Below are 22,327 nucleotides of genomic sequence, written 5' to 3' on the forward strand. Positions count from 1 at the left end.
GACAGGGTCTGATTCTGCGACGTGTTGGGGTCTACGACTACGACGCATCAGTTTCATGACTGCAACGCATTGGTTCCGCAACTGCGACGTGTTGGAATCTGATGCTGTGACTTGTCAGTGTGTGTGGCTGTGACATGACTGGGTCTACAATTGCGATGCATCGGGGTCTACGACTGCGACATGTCGGGGTCTGATGCTGCGACGTGTCGGGGTCTGATCCTGCGACGTGTCGTGGTCTGATCCTGCGACGTGTCGTGGTCTGATCCTGCGACGTGATGGGGGTCTGATGCTGCGACGTGTCGGGGTCTGATGCTGCGACGTGTCGGGGTCTGATCCTGCGACGTGTCGGGGTCTGATGCTGCGACGTGTCGGGGCTGATGCTGCGGCGTGTCGGGGCTGATGCTGCGGCGTGTCGGGTCTGATGCTGCGACTTGTCAGTGTGTGTGGCTGTGACACGACTGTGTCTACAATTGCGATGCATCGGGGTCTACGACTGCGACATGTCGGGGTCTGATGCTGCGACGTGTCGGGGTCTGATGCTGCGACGTGTCGGGGTCTGATCCTGCGACGTGTCGGGGTCTGATCCTGCGACGTGTCGTGGTCTGATCCTGCAACGTGATGGGGGTCTGATGCTGTGACGTGTCGGGGTCTGGATGCTGCGACGTGTTGGGGTCTGATGCTGCGACGTGTCGGGGTCTGATCCTGCGACGTGTCGGAATCTGATGCTGTGACTTGTCAGTGTGTGTGGCTGTGACACGACTGGGTCTACAATTGCGATGCATCGGGGTCTACGACTGCGACATGTCGGGGTCTGATGCTGCGACGTGTCGGGGTCTGATGCTGCGATGTGTCGGGGTCTGATGCTGCGACGTGTCGGGGTCTGATGCTGCGACGTGTCGGGGTCTGATGCTGCGATCCTGTCGGGTCTGATCCTGCGACGTGTCGGGGTCTGATGCTGCGACGTGTCGGGGTCTGATCCTGCGACGTGTCGGGGTCTACAACTGCAACGCATTAGTTCTACGATTGTGACATGTCGGGGTCTGAAGCTGCGACATGTTAGGTCTGAAGCTGCGACATGTTAGGTCTGAAGCTGCGACATGTCGGGGTCTGAAGCTGGTGTGTGAATTGGCAGCAGAACATCATGAAGAATTCATGCTGGAATAACAGCAGATTACTCCCGTTTAATTAAAGATGCGGCGTCGCTGCTGCTGCTGCATGCATATTTGAGCAGCAGCATCTCTAACAGAAAGTGATTACTGAGCCTCCCAACATGTGATGGTGTGTAAACTAACAGCTGCTTTAACACACACACACACACTCCGTCCGGCCGCCCGGCTTCATCTGTTTCCATGTCGACTGCCTGATGTATTACAGCTGATATTAACACTCAGAAACGATCATCAGAGCCGCAGCTCATTCAGGATAAAAATGTAAACATCTCCATCATCATAATAGGCCTCATTCTGGGAGGAATTTAATTTCAGAAGAGCAGATTAAACATTTTAAAGCCCAGTCAATGAACGATGTCTGCAAACACTCTCTCTATTTAAACATGTGCCACTTTTACAAACGGTGGAAGGAAATTTGTTTTGGTCTCTGAGTATTTGCTCGAGCAATTAGGCAAGAAAGCCAATAACGTACGATTACTTCCAGCAGAACAGAAACAGTCGGCGTGAACAGAGGGATGGAGGATCATCAAACATCAGACCCATGTGTGTTTCTGTTCACTCGTTTTCATTTGAATCCCGTCTACACAGAGAACTTTACGAATCCTGGACTGTTGATGCAGTTTGAGTCTCATTTTGTCATTTGTTTCACTATTCACTCGTCCTTTTCTGCCTCTTTCTGGTCATTTTATATCTGCAGCAGATACTAACTTCCCCTACAGTCATCTAACCTTATATTTACTGCGCTGAAAGAATATTTATCTTTAAAACCGACCTTCAGTTACTGCCTTATGAAGCACATTCTTACTTCCTGCAGGGATGCTACGAAATGAAATATAGAAATATTATATTAATAAGAGCTTTCTTTTCGTCTCCAGTTTAATTTTATTATGTTGGATATTTTTAATTGCTTTATGTTCCTTTAATGCCTTTATGTTTGATGCAAAGAGCCTTGGTGCTGTAGAAATAAAGCGGTCCTGGTGGTGATAAATAAAACAGAAAATGTTCAGAGTTCTGGAAAAACAATACGGACATTAAAACAAAAAAGTTATCACATCACACAGAATCTACAGTTATTAGGTGAAGTCAAACTGTTTTAATAAACCAGTTATTTCTTCATTATCTCACACACTAAACCAGAGGCATCAAATATGAGGTCCGTGGGCCAAAACTGGTCCTCCAGAGGGTTCAATCCGGTCCTCAAAGTGTAAAAGTTTCAGAGAAGACATTCACTGCAGACTGTAAATAAGCAAAGATATAACATTTTTTCTCGTTTTTGTGTTTCCTTTTTGTCTCGCTTGTTTTGTTGTCTGATGTTTTTACCATTTTGTTCAGCTTTATTCATCGTTTTGTGTAGCGTTTTTTGTCTAATTTTGTCCTCATTTTTGTTTTGTTTTCCGTGTCGTTTGTCCCAATTTTTGTCTTGTTTTTTTGTCTGACCTGTTGTCATTTGTCTCATGTTATTGTCGTTTTGTTTCTCATTTTTGCCGTTTTGTGCTTTTGTCTAGTTTGTGTTTTTTGTCTGATTTGTCTCCTTTTGTGTTTTGATTTATTCATTTCTTGTGCATCGTTTTTGTCATTTGTCTCATTTTTTGTCGCTTTGTGTCTCAAGTTTGTAATAATTTGTCTTCTTTTGTCTTTTTGTCTGATTTGTCTTTTTCCTTCTCGTTTTTTGTTTCCTTTTTGTCTTGTGTTTTTTGTCTTATTTTTGTCCTTCTGTGTTTTGCTTTATTTCATTTTGCCTAATTTTTTGTCTCTTTTTGTTAAGTTTCTTCTCATTTGTCTCATTTTTTGTAATATTTTGTCTTGCTTTTGTTGTTTTTGTCCTTTTTGTCTGACTTTTGGCGTTTGTCTCATGTTTTTGTTATTTTGTTTCTGGTTTGTGTCATGTTTGCTTTTGTCTTCGTTTTTTTTCTCATTTTGTGTTTTTATTATCCCCCGCCTCCACGAAGTGGAAAAGGGGGATATAGGTTTGGCCTCCGTCCGTCCGTCCGTCCGTTCGTTCGTCCGTGCTTCCGTCCGACATGAAGGGGACAGCTTTTCTAGGAAACTATTACAGCTAGGATTATGAAATTTAGTGTGTAGCTTCACACCATGGACACCTTGATCAATTTCGAAAATGAGACCTGTGCGATAATATTTAACAGAGTTATGGCCCTTGATTACTATTTTGGATATAGACTCATAGACATCACATGTGGCGGGGGATATGGATGACCATGTCGTCTTGTTTGTTTTGTTTTCATTTGTCCATTTTTTGTCACTTTGTAATGTTTTTTGTCTAATTTTTGGTTTTGCTTTGTGTCGTTTGTCTCATTTTTGTCATTTTGTTTCTCATTTTTGTCATATTTTGTCCTATTTTTGTTGTCTTTTGGTCTTATTTTTGTCTGACTTTTGTGGTTGTGATCCCTTAGTAAATCCTCCATGGTTCAGTTCCAAGTGACTAAATGTTGTGTTCCTTTGTAGACACTCTGTGATCTGAAAGTTGTAATGTGGAAATGATAAACTGAGGCTGAATGTTGCTGAAATTGAATTCATTTTTCTTCATAAATTTCAGGTTGTTCATAATGTTTAGTAAAAAGATAATTCCTTAAATGTTAACATTTCTGCACTAAAACAAAGGAACCATTAGGAGTTGTGGTTATTTCTATGTTACTATGCTGTGGTTTTACTGGTTTTACTGGTCCGTTCCACTGGAGATCAGACTGGACTGGATGTGGAACCTGGACTAAGATGAGTTGGACTCCCCTGGTTTAAACGATCAATACAGGCGATTGATACGGTGACGTTAGTGTTCAGGTTCTTCTTTTGTACATCACTGAGGGTTAAACACTGTTCTATAAATGCATGATGAGAGGAAGAGGAGCAGTGGAGGGACTGAGGGATTATTATTGTGCTCCTCACATCTCTGTTAGTAATTAAAGTCAATCACCACTTGAGCAGGTCTGAGCTGCTGTTATCATGAAGCCGTGTGATTGATTGAGTCAATAAGAGGAACATGCAGCAGCTCAGACGCTCGTCAGACGCTCCCGTGACGGCTTCCTCTCAGTAGCACAGTCACATCCAGCTTTCATTTCTCTGTCAGGGCTGCAGGAATAAAAGCCTCGTTCCTTTTCTCACAAACACCACCGGGTCCTGAATAGACGTGAAGCCGCCTGAATCAGCGGCACAAAGGATGAGAAAGTGTGGTTAAAAGTTTTCTTTAAAAACGCCGGGAGCCGAGGTCGCACGCATCTCAGCTCAACAACAGAGCTCTGAATGGAAAAGTTTAGATGTTTACATGCAGAGCTGCTGGGAAACTTCACGTCGCAACGAATCTCAAGACTCACTTCATACAGTTTGGTTGAGAGAAATGAGACTCACAATGATAAAAATTAAGACATAAAATGACAAAAATGAGACAAAAAAAATGGCAAAAATGAGGCAAAATGGCAAAGATGAGACAAAAAATTACAAAAATGAGACTCAAAATGACAAAAAATTAGACTCAAAATGACAAAAAAATGAGACTCAAAATGACAAAAATGAGACACAAAATTGCAGTTTTGAGTTTGTTAAACTGGTTATTGAATTTAATCAGTTATTCATTAACATTAATAATCATAACACAATAAAACCAAGTTAAAGATGAATTATTCCAGTGACTCGCACATGAAAAATAAAAAGCTAAACAGGGGGACTCACAAATAACATTCTGCTCATCCTGCAGCGAGGAAGGATTTTATAAATACAGTAAAAGCTCCATTATTTGATTAAATCCTCTTGTTTTCGTTGCTCAGATATCTACTGTAATGTATGTTTGTTGAGTGCATCTTTAGCCTAGCTTAGCAAAGAGACTGAACTCTGGAAACTGTTAGCATAGCGCCTTTAAAAGCTGAACCAATAAGCCTTTCCAGTAACTCCAGTGCTGTGATGTTTTCATCCTCCACCCTGACCCACATTAGCCTCCATCGTTCTGTAAATCAGAGGAACACAATCTGTTTTAACCCGTCCATCTAAAACAGCCTTCATCCATAATACCCTCTCTCTTTCACTGAGTTTCATCAGGCCTGAATCACACAAATCAGATTAACTCTGACATATGCTGCCACCATTAGGACCTCCTGTCGAGCGTCCACACAGCAAACGCCTTCAATTTACTCGTTACTCAATTTGTTTTCAGCCGAGCTGGCAGTAGAAAAAGGCCATCACTGTTTTTATTTGACTCCCGTCTGCATAGAGAATTTTACAAATCCTTGACTGTTGATCCAGCTTGTGTCTCATTTTTGTCATTTTGTTTCTCATTTTTGTCATTTAGTTTCTCATTTTTGTCACTTACTGGAGCTATGTCGAAATTAATTTCTCCATCACTCACATGTATGAAATGACAAATGAAAACAGACCCCAGGTTGAAAAAAAACGAAGTTCCCCTTTAAACTCCTTAAACTCATTGACATTGATCGCGTCTCAAGTGGTTCACAAACAACACTGAAGATCTCATGAGTTCACTTTACCATCTTTAAACTGTCACCATCTGTCTTTGGAACAAGATTCAGTGACTGAATAACATCACAGTTATTTAGACCCAACATGAACGGACATCCGTAGAACAGAAACCAGAAGTCATAGTTGGTTAATAGCATCTGAGTGATTCATTATGAAAAATGTGAACATTCATCAGAGGCACCAGGTTTGTCAATAAGTATAAATAACAGCTAAATAACTGAAATGTCAGAGATTCTGATATTGATTCTCTACTCCCAGGAATAACATCAATAACAAAACACAAGTCACTACAACCAGAGGTGTGATTTCAGCTTTCTGAGGCCTTTTAGTTCAAAATGAGACACAAAATGACAAAAATGAGATACAAAATGACATAAGAAGCAAAGATGAGACAAAATGACATATAATAACAAAAATGAAGGAAGATGACAAAAATTAGACAAAAGATGACAAAAAGAAAATCAAAAAGACCAAAAAATTAGAAACTTCATGACAGAAATCACATACAAAATGACAAAAGATACAAAATGGCAGTTTTGAATTTGTTAAATTATTAATGGAAATTAATTGATTTTTCATTGCCATGTATAATCACAACACAATAAAATAAAGTTGAAGATGAATTATTCCAGTGACTTGTCTCATTTCTCATTTTTGTCATTTTGTCTCATTTTGTCTCATTTGTCATTTGATGTCTCATTTTGAATCTAATTTTTGCCATTTCATGTCTCATTTTTGTCATTCTGAGTCTATTTTTTTCATTTTATGTCTCATTTTGGATATTTTTTGTGTCATTTTTGCCAGCCACAGTTTGTCTCCCCAGAAGGGAAACATCTAAACTGTGCTGTTTGTTGTTGAAGCGTCCGTGATGCAGCTTCAGTCATCTTCAGCTCTGATTCAAACACAGACAATAAAACCATCAGCACTTCTTCCTTTGATCTAAATCCTGTTTGTGGAATCTCTATCACTCTGATTTCTGATCACTATCACCGGATTCTGTCTGCACAGTTTCATGTTTAATTCCAGCAAAAACCTCAAAGGCAGATTGACTGTTTTCAGCCTTTGTTGGGAGAAAACAACAGAAAGTTTCAAGATGTTAGAAGATATAAAATATTAAAGTGTAAAAATACAAACGCAGCAAGAACTGAAATGAGTTTATTATCTCTGCGCTTTACTCACAAACTAAATAAAAATGCAGCAGATCTGGACAAGCTTTATTCCTGGCTCAGTCATGTTTAACCAACATGTACGTGGGTCTCATTTTTTATCATTTTGTGTTGTTTATGACATTTGTTTCTCATTTTTACCATTTTGTGTGTCATTTTTTTGTAATTTCGTTCATCCTTATTGACACTTTGTGTCTCATTGGACCATTTTGTTTCTCATTGCCACATTTTTTGCCATTCTGTGCCTTTTTATTTCCATAATGTATTGTTTTTACCATTTTGTCTGTCATTGTTGCTATTTTGAGCCTTACTTCTGTCATTTTGTGTCTCAAATTTTCATTTTGTGCATCATTTTTTCCATTTTGTCTAACTTTTTGCAATTTTGTGTAATTTTGACCATTTTGTACCTTATTTTTGTAATTTTGTTTCTCATTTTTGTAATTTCGTCTCATCTTTGCCATTTTGTCTCATTTTTGTCATTTTGTGTCTCATTGTTACCATTTTGTTTCTCATTTTTGCCATTTTGTCTCAGTTTTGTCATTTTATTTCTTATTTTTAACATTTTGTCTTGTTTCTCCCTTTTTGTGTGCGTTTCTTATTTTTATGTTTTGTTGTCTTGTTTTTGCATTTTTATGTCTCATTTTTGCATTTTGTTTGTCATTTTTGTCAGTTTGTGTCATTTTTAGCATTTCTTGCCTAATTTTGTATCTTAAAAATGAGGCACAAAATGATAAAGATTTTGTGCCTTTTTGTTTACATTTTGTGCCTCACTTTTAAGACATAAAATATTAAAATCTAAAAGCACAAACACAGCGAGAACTGAAATGAGTTTATTATCTCTGGGCTTTCCTCACAAACAAACTAAAAAAAATTTCCCATATCTGGGGAAGCTTTATTTCAGGCTCGGTCATGTTTAAACAACATGTCCGTGACCCGTCTGTCGCAGCGGATCCCCTGACTCTCGACCTCCGACCTCCAACAAACAAGCATCTGGATTAATCATCCGTCGGCAGGCAGATGAGGCGTTAATCCGCTCTAATCCGCCACATTAGATACCAGTTCTTTCTGCCTGCGACATGGCCATTCTGCTGTAATGGCCATCGTGGGATTAAGTGAGAGCGCTAAGCTACTTCTCGCTGTCAGAACCAAAGCTGCCGCTGCCGCCGCCACCGTCAGCGTGAACAACAGCAACTTAAGACTCGGCGGGAGGCGGCAGGAAAACAGACATTTAGATTTAATAAGGGCCGAGTGTTTACAGCCGAGGGTGAGGTGAGGGGGTGAAGGTAGGAGACCTAATCTCAACACAACAATACGCTCACACAATTAAAACTACAACAACGTCTGTCAATATTAGTATGAAGACAGATAGTGGCCGTCACTTTAATCCCCGATAAACCTGCCGCTGTTAATCCTTCATTTACTGCTGCAGACACACAACACAACGCTCCCTTATTTAGTTTTCCTATTAAGTCCACAAAGTTTAGATTTAAATGCTTTCTGCTTCTCTGTCTTCGGGCATTTTGTTTATTTTAAAAACTTTACGGAGCAAGAACTCTGGCAGAAAGGCTGTTTTTACTTCACTCTTACTCTGAAAAGTTCTGTTTTTTATTTAAATAATACAGGTGTTGTTTTAAATCTCTCCTACACAGACTAATTCTAATAATTCTGAGGAGAAGAACCAGTTGTGTCTCATTTCTGCCATTTGTTGTGTCATTCCTGCCATTCTGTGCTTAACTTTTGTCATTTTGGGTCTCATTTTTGTCATTGTGTGTCTTATTTTTTCCCATTTTGTGTCTCGTTTGTGTCATTTTGTCTCATTTTGGCCATTTTGTTTCCTGTTTTTTTCATTTGCATCTCATTTTTTCCCACATTGTGTCTCATTTTTGTCATTTTGTTTCTCACTTTTGTCATTTTGTGTCTGAGTTGTCATTTTGTCTTTCATTTCTGCCATTTTGTGTCTCATTTTTGTCACCGTTTCTCACTGTTGGCATTTTGTTTCTTATTTTTGTCATTTTGTGTCTCAATTATAACATTTTGTGTCTCATTTTTTTTGCCATTTTGAGTTTCATTTTTGTCATGTTGTCTTTTCAAAAACAAAGCTAACTAGTTTGAATTAGTGCAACAGGAATGGGCTGAAGCTGGTGGAGAGCATGCCAAGATGCATGGCTGCAGTCATCAGAAACAATGGTTATGAATCAGGACTATCTCCTGTGTGGATCATGTCACTAAAACAGACAGAAAAGAAAACATGAAAAGTCTAGAGCTGTTTTTGGCAGAACAATGCCATATCAATTGATGGAAGAACTGAAGTGATTCTGGTTATGATCAAGAAAACCGTGGAAAATGTCTGATATCAGCTCTTAAATTAAATACTTGTGAGCTATTATTATTGTTATCATTATATTTGTCCAAACAAATGCACCTTTAGTGATACCAGGCATTAAAATGAACAAGAAACTGAAGAAAACAAGGGTGGTCTAATCATTTATCCATGACTGCATATTGTTGCTGTGGTTAATGTGGATGTGAATAAAGTGGAGGTAAACTCATCCTGTAGGTGGTTAAAATTAAAAACACATGACTTCATGTTTAATCCGGAGACTACCTCAGACTGTTTAATACCTGATTGCTTCTCAGGCTTTTCCCCTTCGCTCCTCATCATATTTGTTTTTAATGTTGCAATTACTGGTCGCTCCCTTCTGCTATCAGGCAGCAGTGAACTGTACTAATGGACTACTTTCAATTATTCCACTGCTTTTACTCACTCTGTTTACCTGATTGACAGGTTTGAACTGTTCCAGGTGAAGAATCTGAACTTCAAAGTCCATCAGTTTCATCAGGAAACAGCAAAATGTGAAGAAAAGCAGCAAGAGGAAAGGATTTCACTGGTCTCTTTCTAGTAACTCCTTCAGAAGAGTTATGACTGTCTTGGTGGCCTCCCTCACCAGTCTCTTTCTCCTTCAGAGGACTCATAGGAGTCTTGGTGGCCTCCCTCACCAGTCTCTTTCTCCTTCGGAGGAGTCATAGGAGTCTTGGTGGCCTCCCTCACCAGTCTCTTTCTCCTTCGGAGGAGTCATAGGAGTCTTGGTGGCCTCCCTCAAAAGTCTCTCAGGTCTTGAGAACATCCTGCTCTAGTCAGATTTATTCAGTTTCGATCTTCCTTCCATTTCTTAATGTTGGATCTAACTAGACTCCAGGAGATCTTCAGGAACTTGTAAATGTTCTTGTATCATCCTGGCTAATGCTTCTCAATGACCTTTCCTCAGAGTTTCTTGGTTCTTTAGTCATGGTGTAGTTCGATCCAGGAGTTCACCAGAAACTGGACCTTCCTCTGTTTCCCAGATCGACATGTTTAAACTGTTTCAGCTGAATAATCTGAACTTTGAAGTCCACCAGCTTCATCAGAAAACATCACAATGTCAACAGAAGCAGCATTGGTGTTGGATTTCCTCTGACCAGCACCGACCGTGGTCAGACCTCGTATAAGAGCAGTTCTGATTTATTAGAGGCTGTCGAACAGGTAAATCCTTAAATAGGATGAAGCTCGGACAGAAACTGGCAACCAGCGGGCCTTCCAGTGGCTCCCCTGTCGATTCCCAGACTCCTCTGCTGCTCTCAGCGAGCGTTAATGTGACAGCCACTTTGAAATTAGGCAGCGGATTAAATTAGGGCTTTAAAATCCTTTTGGAGTCGCTCATTCAGACGTGAAAAGATTAAGGGGCGACGATGAAAAGGGATTCTAGTTAAAACCTACATTATCGCAGACCTCGGCGCCCAGACAAAAAAAGTGTGCGGTGCATTTGAAGCCATTTGAGAATCTGTGTAAATGATTTCTTTGTGGACGAGTGAATGAAATTATAGAGCAGGGACCCAGCAGCCCTCTCCCTCTCATCAGCCTCGCAAATGGACAGACTCTGAATCAGACACTTTCATTTCTGACAGAAAAGGCTCAGGGGCAGAGGAGCCGAACACCAGGTGAAGTTATTCACCTCAAGGTAATATTTACTGAGACGAGAGGGAGATGGAGAGAAAGGAGAGGAATCCAACCTCACCAGGAGCGCAGGACGGATGATGGATGAAACAAACAAACTGAGGCTTCAATTAAAAAGAAATGGAAATATCTCATTTCCCCTTTCAGAGATTGGATTTATATTGCCTGAGTTTGTTGCCTGGTTACCTCTCATTGCCCCGCTCATTTCCAAATGTTGATTAGTTTGGAGACAATACATAAATCGATGGCTGTGGGTTGCCAGGCCTGATTGTTTCCGGGGGAAAAGGGAAAGCGTGGTCCTTCTCCGAGTTAGTCTGCTCGGAGGAAACGGACCTGAACCGAAACGTGACCGACATCCTAAACGTCGACAGAGTTTTCAAGGACGCAGGTTTGGTTTTCAGAGTGTGGGGGGGATTAACAATTTACTCAGAGTCAAAGGGTCATCCGGACATCGAGAAACATTTTACCAGAGCAGTCCGAATGTTCCTGTCCACCAAGGCTGCTATCTTACCCACAACGCTGGTCAAAGTCTAGAAATTCATCTTGGTAATAAATATTTGTGCATTAACCCTTTACGCTTCAGTGTGTCGTAGGTGTACCGCCGGCGGTACACCTACTAATTTGCATAGGAATTCCAAGAATGTCCGACGGCTGCAAACACAATTATACAAACACTATATGCCGATGGAAAGCTTAGATTCTCATGAATCCGCCGGTATAAACCACTTTCAGATGCGATTACCACAGCGGGTGAGAAAAACACATTTGTCCGACAAAAACGAATATTCATCCATCCGTTCTCTATACACGGCTTCAACGCACACAGCGCGACTCACATTTCCGGGTTCATTATTACACACAAAAAAAAAGATTCCACAAAAAACGGCCATAATCCAACCTTTTACATCCAGACGACACAAGCCAGTAAACTATTTTGTCCAAAACATGTCCTGAAGTCGTATAAAATCCCCGAATCGGTCATTTTCAAGGAAATGCACCTCGTGATGCCCGTCCAATATTCCCCCTATTTTTCGTAATTTTTTTATTTAAAAAAAGAATATTAGCGATTTTTTGTACTGAAAACGGCTGGAATTGACTGAAGCTTAAAGGGTTAAAAGTGTGATTAGTGAGTACAGGAGTCCTCAGTCTACGATGCTCTCTACCTACGGTGTTACGTCAGAACTGGTTACGTGGAACTAGTTGACGAGCGTAGCGGATGAATACGTCGTCATGCAGTGCTATCAGACATCTTTGTTTCCATTCTCCGGTTGTACGCCACCTTGCATTGTGCTACATTCATTAACTTTTTGCTTTTCATTACGGCTCCCAAGTGTAAGTCAGACTCTTCTGATGCTTCAAAGAAAAGGAAAACCATTGAAGTCAAATTAGACGGAAAAAAACGCTGGGAACAGGACGAAACACCAAAAACATTGGTCAAGTTGTAAAAACAGGTCAACATATTGTAGCTGAATCTGTCCTGGTTTTCAACGACGGCTGGTTTGGACGTTTAACCAAAGTTTCACAATGCGCCTCATTAGCATAAGTGAAACTACTTTATGCAAATAAGCTCGGGGTGACACCCTGTACGTTAGCTACGACAGTCATGGTAGTGGCTAACAGTGCGGCCATCCCATAATAGATCACTTTAGAAGACACTGAAAGTGCTTGAGTTTACAAAAAGTCTTAAAAGGTTGACTATAATTGCACATTGAGTTTGCCATAACCGGATGAAAAATTCTGATAAATAGAAATGAAACAAACATTTTAGTTGTTTAATCTATGTATATGTCTGTTCATCCAATCAGTCTCAAACAACATTTATCTGAACTGAAAGACTTTACTTATTAATAATTACAAAGACTCTAATTAATCGGATTCTTTTAATCATGTCGTACCACTGATAAAAACACATCTGTAAGGTAGACCGTTGCACCTTTATTACCATGAACACCTTCAGTAGCTTCTAGAGCTGTCAACGCATGTAATTTTCTTCCAGTTTTCAACACGTTCTCTGAAGTCTAATCCCAGCGAGCTGACCTGTCGACTGACGCTAACGTGACAAACTACCAGCACAGGAAGGTAATACATGTAAGCATCTTATGTCGTCACGTGGGAGGAAACGCAGCGATGGGAACGAGTCCGTGTTGACAGCTTAAGATGGCAGCTCAGTGACAGCTCAACATCCAGCTGTTTTCATGAATAAACATTCAAACAGATGTTAGCCACATTTATTCATAATACATCACCCAGCTGGCTGCTGTTTGTTAATAACAGCATTAATTGGTACAGAGCACAAGTATATTCTGCTGACTGATGAGCACATCATGTTGAAGTTTAAAATACTGGAAGGGTTTAATAGAGCAGATTATCTATTAATTCCAAGAATTAAACCTCTTTGAGACGTCCTGGTTCGCTTTTACTGGTTAGGCTCATGGGAGCTTCCAGATAAATCAGTAGAGATGTCTTTAGATTTACCTCATCAGACATCTTTTATAGATATGCACATATTCAGAGGAATCATAGGTGTCTTAGTGGCCTTCCTCACTAGTCTGTCAGTTCTTGAGAACATCCTGCTCTAGTCAGATTTATTCATGTTCCATCTTCCTTCCATTTCTTAGTGATGAATCTAACTGGACTCTAGGAGATCTTCAGGAACTTGTATCATCCTGGTTGATGCTTTTCAACAACCTTTTCAAAGAGCTTCTTGGTTCTTTAGTCTTCATGGAGCAGATCTAGGAGTCTTTATGCTACATTCACTGACTTCAGATCATCTTTGTTCTACTAACTGGTGACTTCTAGATCAACTGAGTTCCATTAGAGTCGTGAGATCATTTATTTTATGGTTTATGATTTCTCATTACAGAAATGTGTTTTCACAATGACATGAAAAAGTCCTTGTCAAAACGCCACCTTATACTGACCACGGCTCAGAGTTGAAAAGCAATAAAAGTTGAAACTTCCAAAAGGGGTGAATAGTTTCCATCCTGATTCTGATTTTTAATTCCTAACAAACATGACAGTCACAGGACCTTATTGTCAGTCCAACACCCCGTCCTGCTGCTGTCATTCTTCTATTCATGTGATTTCTTGGAAATTACAGCAGCCTTCATGTCTTTAATGACAGAAATATAAAAAAAACTGTGATACTGGAATTCTGTCTGTAAATAGCAGTAAATGACCAAACTACTCCCAAGTTCTCTTCATTTTTAAACATTCAGAATGTTGCCCGTCCTTTAAATAAGAACAGAATAAAACAATGATTAGAGCGATTAAAGCATTCATTAATTAATGAGCCATTAAGCATATAGGCTCTTAAAGACTGATGGTTTTTTTAATGGCTACAGCAGGAATTCATTAAGAAATCCATACATGAACACTGGAACTCACATGAAGAATTCCCATTAATCATTAATTATTATTACTAATGTGCAGTCCTCAGATTAGACAGACCGACAGACCGACAGACCGACAGATAATGTACTCCAGGCTAAATGCACTCTGCTGCTGCTGAACTGCACAAAGAACCACATTTAAACTCCACATTTCCATTTCCATTAGTGACTCTCATCCAGGGTGAGTGCAGTGATTTCCCTCTTCACTTTTTACGTTTGATGGAGGAAAATGTCATCGCGTTGAAAAAAGAGAATCTCTTCATCCAAACATTTTCTGCTGCGTTGCCTTCAGCAGAGTGTCAGGAAGCTGTTAACATGTTAGTGTGTGATCAGCGGCAGCTCTCACTTCCTCATCTAACCGTGACACAAACCATTGGAATAAAGGAGGAAAGAATCGACCAGGACACTGCCGCCTCCTCTCATAGCTCCACACAACTAAAGGTTCCCATCCTGAGGAGGGCGGATGGAGAAACTTCCCTTCATCAGTCAGTCTGTCTGTAATTCTTAACGTCTCGCTGCTGAAACTCGTCCAGCTGGAGAACATTTACTGTTGATTAATGAAGCGCTCCTAGAAATAAATACGTGAAATTCAAAGTGTCCTGATGTCACATCAGTGCAACACCTCTAAACCAGACCAGCAGACATCAAACAGTGATTCTAGGAAATAGTCTCCCAGTGGACTTAATCTGATCTAAACTTCATCCTCTCATCACACTGATTAAAATAATAAAACATTATTTCACAAATCGTCTTTATCTCGTCATTTCCTCTTGATTTTCGTTGTTTATGTCGTCACCCTTTACACTTTTCAAAGCCTAAAAATACTTGAAAATGCGTAAAATTAGTGCACAAATCAGAATTGGCAAAAACTTTGATATTTTAGGGGAATTGCTCGTGTGTGCTAAAATGGCTCCATAGCACCCCCTGGAAAATTTCAAACAGGATCTATGACCGGTCCGTGTCACCGACAGTTATGAAATTTAATATACATTAGTAACTTGTCCAGACGCAGAAAAATGTAATTGACACCCATGACCAAATTCCAACCAGAAGCAAGCCATTTTGAATTATGCGTCATATTTTGGATGATTTTTGACCACTTTTTGTACATTTTCAAAAGCTATGAACTAAACAGGGAAACCCCGACAGAGATGAAACTTGTCCAAGATGTACAGCAGGCATAGGCGATCAAAAATTAGTAGAATGCGCTGAAAAAACATGAAGTCGTGGAAATGGAGGCCCCGGCAATTTCGACGTTTTGCCATGAAACAGGAAGTGCTGTATATCTAGCCTAAACATGCTCCAATCAAAGTTTACATGTCTGAACATGAATCATTGCAGATATCGGTTTTCCATCTAACTACGGAAAACAAACATTTTCCTAAGCGCAGAATGCTTCCCTGTTTTCTATACCGTGCTCATAAGTATTTCACAATAAGAGTCTCTCATCAGATCATGTATTTGCTTTATTTTTTTAAATAGCTGACAGTAAATATTAGGGGTGTAACGAAATGGTCAACTCACGAAACGATACCAAATACGAAACAGGGCTCATGATACGAAATACTCACGATATGAAATAAAGATTAAAGAAAATCCCCAACAGCAGGAAGTTATGCCAAAATCTCATTTTCATCATGGTAGTTGTACTCGCCGCAGTATACGGCGAACTATAGCGGCATATTTTGCACACGGTTTTTGTTTTATCCGCAATCTTCTCACCGTTCTCTCGTCGTTTACATAGGAAGTCAAAATAGGGCCACACAACCGATTTATTTGACGACGGAGCATCAGCTAATTCCTCCGCCTCGTCTTCCTCCATTTTGAAGCGAGTGTTTTGCTACGGTAGGCGAGGAGGGTCAAAAATCATCAGTCTCAGTGGTGCGTGGCGCCCCTTCACGGTTTTTATTTTGTGCGTCTTTGAATTTTATTTTGTCATTTTTGTATTTCACCCCTAGTAAATATGTAATATTTTTGGAAAAACATGACTGAAGAGTTCATGTTGTGCACATTATAATTTCAGGGGAATATATTCAGATGCATTAATGCTCAACAATAGACTGTTCTGAAAATTTCATCCAAATCCGTTACTCTGTTTATGAGTAATGTTGCAAACGGACGTCTGTCTAATAACAAATGCTGCATTTCTGCCCTATGGGGGAATGGGCAGCCTTGGAGGAGTGCTGCGCTCTCTTGGGTGCTGTTTTTGTTTCTTTATATGTTGATCATCAAAATGACAAAAACAAGACACAAAACATCTGTTAGCGATGAGCTGCTTCCATGTTAATTTATTTCCAGAGAAATTCTGTGTTCCAGGTCAGACTGACCAGACTTAGATGCTTCTGTTCCAGAATAAGGCTCAGAATAGAAACCTGCCGCCTCTTTAAGGCTTCAGTCTGAAGATGCTCCTCAGGAAACTTAAAAAACAGGAGAATTTAAGAGTTTCTGATGTGACAGGACTCTGAGAAGGAGCGGTTCTTTCCCTCCGTATAGTATTAAATGTAGTGAAACCCCAGCAGAGTGTTCTTATTTAAGGTAATAACAGTCATGTACAGATTCCTCCCACAGTGACACGCTGCTGTTTTCCATCAGCCAAGAAGCTTTTTAGAATGAAAAACTGCAGATAAATGTGATGCTTTCTGCTGATTGTATAAAACACAGCTCCAGCAGTTTAACTCACAGACAACAGGAACTCTTCTTTTGTCTCACAGGTAATCAGAAAGCAGATCAGAGTTATTTGTATAAATTTACAGTTTTTTTTTTTTTGTCGGTAACCGAATCTTTAAAAGTTTCTTTTCAGACAAACCCTGTCAGAGTGTTCTCATGTTTAAAACTTTCTGAGCCTAACGAGCTGCTTCTCCCGCTGATAGATGACGAGCTAATTAACACACAGGTGTGACAGCCGGCTCAGGTGTTCACATCAACAGGAGCTGATCCATGGAGACGAGACCCGCCATGTATTTTAGGAACAACTTAAAGACTTCTCTTTTACATCTGACATTTAATTTAATGTCATGTTTCTCCTCTCATTCTGTTTTTCTCTTTAACTCACCGGTTTTATTTCACCTCAGAAATACAGAACACTGTACTGATCGCCACTGGTTTATCTTTCCTGCCAGTTAATCATCATACTGGATTGATTTTGGACTTCATTACTGCACAAAGACAGATTTAAAGTGACAAACATGCGGTGTTAATGACCTGAAGGACTCCTCCAAACACGATTACATCCGCTTCATTCTGCAGGTGATCAAACCGATCATGTAGCCGTCAGATAATCCATTTAAGGATCACTTTAGAGATTTACCAGAGAGAGGAGGCTTGTTACCCTGAGATTCTTTCACCAAATTAAAATCTAATTCAGCTCCACCTCTTCCAATTACACCTCCACGTCCCAAACGCTCTCAGCTTCTCCTGTCACTGCTGATGTCGTTAGCAGCCAGTTAGCTGGTTTAGTTTGTTCCAGAAATCATCTTTGTGTCTGTGGAAACCGTCGGATAAATTCAGGCTCAGACATTAAAGAAAACAAACTATAATTACAGTTCTGCAGAACATCACTAACAATCAAACAGCAAAATACGAGCAGGACGTTCTGTACAGACGCTGGAGATTATCTATGGAGGACATTTAGGCTTCAGCGTGTTAAAAATAAACCTTTTTCAGTTTTCTGCTCCATATTGATTGGCTAACATCTAAAAGTCTCCAAATGTGTCCATAATGTTGTCAAAATTGACAAAAATGAGACAACACAAATGAGACATAAAATGACAAAAATTAGACACAAAATGATAAAAAATGACACAAAACAAAAACAAGAAATAAAACAAGAGACAAAATGGCAAAAACGAGACAAAACAACAAAAACCAGACAAAAAACAATAAAAGTGACACAAAACAACAAAAATGAGACACAAAATAACACAAATGAGACATAAAATGACAAAAATGGCACAAAACAAAAACAAGAAATAAAACAACAAGAGACAAAATGACAAAAACAAGACAAAAACAACAAAAACCAGACAAAAACTGATAAAAATGACACAAAACAACAAAAACGAGACACAAAATGACTAAAAAAATGAGACATAAAACGACAAAAACGTCATCAACAGGTTATGCCAACATGTTGTGGGACACGTTCCATGAATAAGAATTATTATTTAAAATATGATGTTGATGTGGAACAACCTTTAACATCCTGGAACAAGGTAAATCTGACCGGATCTTCGGGGCATGTTAGGTTTTAATTTAGTCTAATTTCACTTCCAGCTCTTCTTGTTTTAGATTCACTTTGTCTTAAATTCTTATTGCTCCATTTCTTCTTCATAGCTCTAGTTTGTCTTTTTAATATTCTTATGTCCAGCTATTATCTCACTTTCACATCTGCATGCCGACGCTTTCTTTTTTGAACATTACTGGGCCGTATCATCTAGTTCTAGTCCGTCTGAGTTTAAATCCAGGAGGACGTGGTGGACGTCTCTGAGGGTTTCTGCGTCTCACCAGAATCTCAGAGGAAACTGAGTAATATCTCCACCTCCATGGAACTGTTGATCTCATTTTCATTCCACAGCAGACGTCATGCAGAAATATAAACGCTAATAAATCCATTTAGTTAATTTCAGAGTGAGCTCCTTCTTAATGTGCTTCCTGTCGTTGGGGACTGAACTGAAACTTTCCTTCCAGGAGCTCCGGGCCTCAGATCTGCTTTATTATTCACGCCTCTCCACGGAGAACTGTGCTGTGAAATCTCTGGACCTTGTATTTTGGGGGTCTTCATGGCCGGCGGGCGGCTGACCTCGCACTCTGGGCTGGAGAGATACCAGCCGGCCCCGAGGATTGTGGGTAAATCCCGGAGGCCTTCTGCTGGCTGCTACAAAGCTGCTCGGACAGAGCAGCCGGAGGGGAGGAGGAGGAGCCGAGGCTGGATGGAGGACCACCGAGGCCAGGAGGCCCGAGGCGATGCAGGCCAGAGCTGCTCAGACTCCTTCAGCTCCTCCAGCTCCTCCTCTCCAGACTCCTGAGGAGAACATCATCTCCCAGAGCAGTCCACCATCAGTTTACAGCGAGTTTAACAGAACCAACAACAAGAATCTAAACAGACTTATTATTTATTACTCTTAGTTATTATTTCTTTGTTTCATAGGTCAGAAGAATGTTTGCAAATATGAAACAGTGGACTGTTTTGTAGTTTATGGCACCGGATCTCAAATAAAATAAGAAAAATCTGTCAAGAAATTACATTAAATTTGTTCCAAATCATTTGAAATTGGCCCAAAAACACTAAAATTTGTCAACAATGAGTTTAATACTGGATTAAAAGACTAAAATCTGTCCTCAGTGACTCAAACATTGTCAAAAACAATAAAAATCTTTCAAGAAAATTACATTAAATTTGTTCCAAATCATTTTAAATTGCTTCAAAATGACTAAAATCTGCCTAAAATGACTCAAATGCTATTCTAAAAGACTCAAATTAGTCTAAAATCAATCTGATGCTGGATTAAAGACTCAATTAGTGTCCAAAGAAGACTAAAATCTGTCTAAATATTGTCAAAGATAATAAACAAATATAAAGAAATGACATTAAACTTGTTCCAAATAATTTTAAAATGTTTCAAAAAGACAAATTTTAGTCTTTGTGGATCAATTTAAAATGATTTAGAACACATTTGATGTCATTTTTAGAAGATATTTTTTATTTTTGTTTTGACAATATTTAAGTCTTTTGGAGCAATATTGGCATCTTTTTAATCAGTATCAGACTCATTTTGGACACTGAGTATTTTAAGATAATATTTGAGTAATTTTTGACAAATTTTCATTTTTTTGTACCAATTTTAGAATATTTGGAACACTTTTTCTGTCATTCTTTCAAAAGATTTCAGTCATTTTTGACAGTATTTTTGTAATTTTGGACCAATTTGAAATGATTTGAAACTAATTTTCTGTCATACTTTATAAGGATTTTTTAAAATCATTTTTGTCCATATTTGAGTCATTTTAGATAGTTTTCTTTTTGAAAATATTTCCTTCTTTAATCCAGTCTTAGACTCATTTTAGACAGATTTGAGTCTTTTTGGAGCAATTTAAAACTGTGGAGCTCATTTAATGTCATTTCTTGATATATTTTTATTAGTTTTTTGAGACTCAGTGCCATAAACTATAGAACAGTTCACCGTTTCTTACTGACAAACATTTCTGCTGACTTATGAAATAAAGAAATAATAAACAAACTGAGTGTAACAAATCTGTGAATAAATATTGGCATTTCAGAAGCGCTGGAATGCAGCCTTCAGGTACTTCAAACTGTCAGTAATTGAGTGAAAACTCACTCGTCTACGATTTTAATGTGACTTTTTGTGATGTTTTGTTAAAAGCTTCAGAGATGAGCTGTTTTCTCATTAAAAGCATTCTGGAGTCTGAGCGTTCAGAAATCGTCCTTGATTGTCCACTAAACATCTAAACGAACTCCTCAAGTGTTCTGTTGATGTCGTTGAGCAGAAATCTTTTGGTGTTTAATATTTATGGTCGCATTGTCACAGCTTTGATATCGATTCGGTTCAGACGTTTCAGTTTTCACGACATATTTGAGACTAAAGAGACATAAAATAATGAAAATGAAGTTTCGAATAAAAACAGTTTTCTTATAGAAAACACTAACCCTAACCTGCAAATCTAATCTATCACTAGCTTTGGTCTTCAGTATTTAAGACTGATTCTTTATGTTTCCTGTGTGTTATGAAGCCGATACTGAAAGATTTTTAAAATATTTTTGATTATGTTTTAGTCATTTTACGCAGATTTTAGTCTTCTTCGGACAATATTTGAGTTTTTCATCCAGCATCAGACTCATTTAGACAGATTTGATACTTTTAAGATAATATCTGAGTCATTTTGGAGGAATTTAAAACAGGGCTGGATCAGTCACTAAGACTACAGTTCATGTTAAAGCAGAGAGCATTGTGGGAGTTTAGCTAGCAACAGGCACCATGACAGAGGCTTCTAAGCCCAGAAGGTTGGTTCTAAGTTCAAAAAGTTGGTTCTAACTTTAGAAAGTCCAGTTCTAAGCCCAGAAGGTTGGTTCTAAGTTCAAAAAGTTGGTTCTAACTTTAGAAAGTCCAGTTCTAAGCCCAGAAGGTTGGTTCTAAGTTCAAAAAGTTGGTTCTAACTTTAGAAAGTCCAGTTCTAAGCCCAGAAGTTTGGTTCTAAATCCAAAAAGTTGGTTCTAACTTTAGAAAGTCCAGTTCTAAGCCCAGAAGGTTGGTTCTAAGTCTAGCAGGTTCGGTTCTACGTCCAGAAGGTCCGGTTCTAAATCCAAAAAGCTGGTTCTAACTTTAGAAAGTCCAGTTCTAAGCCCAGAAGGTTGGTTCTAAGTTCAAAAAGTTGGTTCTAACTTTAGAAAGTCCAGTTCTAAGCCCAGAAGTTTGGTTCTAAATCCAAAAAGTTGGTTCTAACTTTAGAAAGTCCAGTTCTAAGCCCAGAAGGTTGGTTCGAAGTCTAGCAGGTTCGGTTCTACGTCCAGAAGGTCCGGTTCTAAATCCAAAAAGCTGGTTCTAACTTTAGAAAGTCCAGTTCTAAGCCCAGAAGGTTGGTTCTAAGTTCAAAAAGTTGGTTCTAACTTTAGAAAGTCCAGTTCTAAGCCCAGAAGGTTGGTTCTAAGTTCAAAAAGTTGGTTCTAACTTTAGAAAGTCCAGTTCTAAGCCCAGAAGGTTGGTTCGAAGTCTAGCAGGTTCGGTTCTACGTCCAGAAGGTTGGTTCTAAGTCCACAAAGTTGGTTTTAACTTTAGAAAGTCCAGTTCTAAGCCCAGAAGGTTGGTTCTAAGTCTAGCAGGTTCGGTTCTACGTCCAGAAGGTCCGGTTCTAAATCCAAAAAGCTGGTTCTAACTTTAGAAAGTCCAGTTCTAAGCCCAGAAGGTTGGTTCTAAATCTAAAAAGTTGGTTCTAACTTTAGAAAGTCCAGTTCTAAGCCCAGAAGGTTGGTTCTAAGTCTAGCAGGTTTGGTTCTACGTCCAGAAGGTCCGGTTCCAAGTCCAAAAAGTTGGTTCTAAGTCTAGAATGTCCAGTTCTGTCGGTGTTTCCTGTCGGAGGAGTCTAATGTGAACATTATCGCTCCCTCTCTCAGCA

Source organism: Acanthochromis polyacanthus, chromosome 10 (assembly GCF_021347895.1).
Source record: "Acanthochromis polyacanthus isolate Apoly-LR-REF ecotype Palm Island chromosome 10, KAUST_Apoly_ChrSc, whole genome shotgun sequence".
Taxonomy (NCBI): Eukaryota; Metazoa; Chordata; class Actinopteri; family Pomacentridae; genus Acanthochromis; species Acanthochromis polyacanthus.